Below are 4,278 nucleotides of genomic sequence, written 5' to 3'. Positions count from 1 at the left end.
TCGGTCCCGGCCTGAAGCACCTAGAACCGCTCGGCCACAACGTCCGGCGCTTATTTTATAGAACTACTTATAAAAACGCAAGTATTTTCGAACAAAAACAATGACATCGACAGAATGTTAAGTAACTAATAAATTGAATAATATTGTGTCTCGAATGAAAAGCAGCCCACAGTTGCACTAAATTATGTTTATTTTAAACCTTGATTATGGTTTCTGCTATAATAATATAGCCTTCTTCAGAAGTCACACTAATACTTGAAAAATGGTCTTGATGCAGCCGCTGGACTAAGACATTTTTCACGTATAGTGTGACTTCTGAAGAACGCTATATTATTATAACAGAAAACTTGGTCAAGGTTTACAATAAGCATAATTTTGAAAAAATGTGGGCTGTTTCTCAATCGAGACAATTTCATAACGGTTTCTGTTGTCACTGACATTATGAAAATAATGAAATAATATTCTGCCAAAAATTTTTGCTTGTGTACAAGTTGGCATAACAAAGCAATCAAACAAATAAAATCTTCATAAGCAATACTATATACTTGTAGCTCAAATGCGTGTCAATCCCTGTGACACAGAAATGAGCAACAAGCAATATCGACAGAACAGAAGGCGCAATATTTGCACTCGCTGCATGGAATAATAAATGAATAAACTTATATCTATGACCAAGGATTTATACCAGCAGGTTAATACTGCCACATCCAACAGCTTACCTAGTGTGCGTACAGTAGCAACGTACAATCCAAACGACCTGTAGCTATTTAATGTAGCTGAACATGCCTTCGATGTGTTTGCAAATAGAGTACAGTACCTTAATTTTATTCATTACGTTCAGTGTTTCGTCTCTGCCTGTATTACTTTTGTAAAATAAAGTATAACCGCCTTCAGACACAATGAGGATTTTATTTCAACGAACGATGCATTTTGAGCCCTGGGGGCTCATCTTCAGGAGCTTTTACAGTTTACATCGATGTTTTTTCTTTCAGATCCAAGATAATTGTGGTCCATTATGAAGTGTCACACTATGAATATACGTTTACAAAACTAATACAAATAAAAAAATAACTTTCTGGTAGTGGAAACCATCGTTTTGAAGCATAGTATGAGTATGCATGTTCATACACACGCTTTTCATTCTGTAGAACATTTTGTAAAGAAGCCATAACGCGGCAAAGAATTACAAATGTAAAGATGCTCCATTTCTAGAAATACGCTATGAATACTATTTCGAAAAAGATACAAACCTATTATATTATTAGTTACACAATACATTAATTTACAAAACAAATATTTGTGGGTATTTCAAACCCACGTTAGACTACCACATGCACCTTAACAGACACAGACTACGTGTCATTCACCAAAGGCTATCGGTACTCCAAACAGAAAAACAGGGTAAAAAACTTGATGTACTAGAAAATTTGGTAGCAGAAACCCTTAACTTCATCTACTTTGTGACCATCAATCCTGACAAAGTTCTCGCTTTTCTCATTTGTGCCACTTCTCATTACTCGTACTTCTGTCTTCCTTCAATTTACTCTCAGTCCATTACACTGTTCATTCCATTAACCAGATTCTGTAATTCTTTTTCACTATCACTCAGTTTAGCAATGTCATCAGTGAATCGAATCATTGATATCCGTTCACTTTGACTTTTAATTCCAATCTTGAACCTTACTTTTATTACCGTCATCACTTCTTCGATGTACAGATTAGCAGACGATAAGTGTATGTGCTGCTCACTTTTCCCAAGCTAGCCCTCTTTTTGACTCACTTCGTGAGCCAAAATGTTCACTATCTTTTAAAAAAGTATCTTAGAACCTACACTCATCATCTACTGTAGTCAAATTTTCAGTGCTAACTCATTTATTTTAATTAAAAATGTGTATTGTATAAAAAAATTACTTAGAAAATTAATAAGAATGAATACTTTTACTTATAACTTTCACTCATAAAAAAATTATTTTTTCTCACAAAAGGTGAATGTAAGAAAATAAATGTTATCTTTTTTTTATAAAAGCTGCATGTAAGAAGAAAACTTTAATTCCTTCTCGTAAAGAATAACTCATATTAAAATTTTACTGCCTCACTACTACATACAACTAAAAAGAGCAAGTTTGTTAAAAAATTTCTACACAAAGGTCTAAATATTAATGAAGAAATTATAAATGAATTACATAAACCAATTATAAAAGAAGAAATGTAATTTCTCTCGGTATTGATGATTTATGGAAATGGATTCAAGTAATTTCAAAGAACTTTCAAAAACAAATAAGGATATAAATATTTTATTGTGCATCAGTTAAAAATTGATCAGTACTATGTAACTGATAATTATTTAATTGAATTTTAATTGATTTTGCTTTAGTGTTGCCACTATGTAGCAAAGTATATGGAATGCTAAAGTTATTCATTAATAAAGATAAAAAATTTATAAGGATTAACATTTTTATAATCCCTATCCATTTTCGTCTAGTTTAGTACCTGTATCTAATTTCTGTTTTTCATACATTATTCCTGTAACTGCAGTTGCATCTATTTTTTCTACTAATAACCATGACTTGCATACATTCTTTCCTTTGCAGCTAATTGAAGTTCCTTATCAGCTTCATGTCTTTTTTCTAAATTTTTATTATCTCTCTAGGCAATATCATGTTTTTTTTTACAAGTATTGTCTAATTAATTAATTCCTTGATCTTCTCTAGCCAATATTTCTTCTATTTTTGTTCCAGGCCCACAGTAATTATAACCAGGGAGAAGCATTTCCAATCGTAATATATTAATCAAAGTGTTTACTAAACCTTCCCAATATTTTTGACTTTCCAAAATGTATGTGGTAAATTATTTAAAAATCTAATCAAATTTTGAGTTCTTTTTGGATTATAGATTACAAAAACACTAAATTTATTTTTTAACATTTGTGCTATTCCAACTTTTTCATTATCATAATTTTTATTTCCAGCTGTTTCTTCTCCATGAATTATGGCTAATCTGTTGATTAAATCTCTGACATCATCCATATAAACATTCAGCTGTTTTTGCTGTACATTTCTTGATGAAACCTTCACACACCCTCTGCTATATCTTCCTATTCCTACTCGTCTTATACCATTCTCTGCTGCTGTTGACGTTGCCCTATACTCATCTGAACTGAAATTCTTCTCCTCTTTCCATTTCACTTCGCTGGCCTCTACTATATCTAGAATGAGCCATTGTCTACACCTTATCAGATTTTCTAGATTACCTCCTACGTTCAGGCTTCTGACATTCCACGTCTCTACTTGTTGAACATTACCTTTTCGTTGGTTATTCACTCTCTCCTCTCTCTCATGGTCACGTCGGCCTTAGCAGACCCCTACCGGAGAACCGAATGCGGGACTATTTGTGGAATCTTCTGGAAATGGAGAGATCATTATGACACTTTTTCAGTTACAGGCGGCATGTCCTGTAGATATACGTTATGTGTCTTTAATGCAATGGTTTCTGTTACCTTCTGTATCCTCATGTTGTTGACCATTGTGATTCTTATGCCTTTAGGGACAGTTCCCACGCCAAGGGCAAGGGGAGGCCCTGAACCTCTGTCCACCCCTCTGCTCTCTTTGACGAGACCGTTGGCAGAATGAGGGTAACTTCTTCTGCCGGAAGTGTTCGGCCACCAGTGGTGATAATCACAGTATTAGCTGTGACAGCTTTCTAACCCGGGACTGAGGACTTTTTGATTGCCAAGCAAAGATGGGTGCTCTTTTTTTACATATCATTAGGCACGATAAAAAGTTTCCGTTCGAAGGTCGTACTGAATCACACCAATCAGACAAGATCACCATGAGGATTGAGGCAATCATCTCACCGACAAATGGAATCCGCTCTTTTTATTTATATCTGTTGAGCAAAACGTTTTCGTTTGGACAAATAGCTCTCGTCATCGCCTTCCGTCTCAGAAAAACATACGAGAAGTCAAAATACGGTAACACACAGAACAAAGTTTACTCAATTCACCTGACAAATAACGTACCCGCCTTCCTTCCTTTAGGCTAAGGAACGAATGTGACGAGAATGACCATATCCAACACAAAGCTGAAACGAGATTGAAGCCGTACCTTGAAATAAAGCAAACTGCGTGACCACTGGATGACACTACGAAGAGAAAACAGATCCGCACCTGGTCAGGCCTCACCAACACCTCACGACGCTATTCACAGACTCATGAATATCGCCCATATTACTCTAGCAAATATAGAAGACAATACATGTGATGCCTAACCCACCAAAGTG

Source organism: Schistocerca gregaria, chromosome 5 (assembly GCF_023897955.1).
Source record: "Schistocerca gregaria isolate iqSchGreg1 chromosome 5, iqSchGreg1.2, whole genome shotgun sequence".
In the NCBI taxonomy this organism is placed as follows: domain Eukaryota; kingdom Metazoa; phylum Arthropoda; class Insecta; order Orthoptera; family Acrididae; genus Schistocerca; species Schistocerca gregaria.
Note: the sequence above shows the minus strand (reverse complement) of the source record.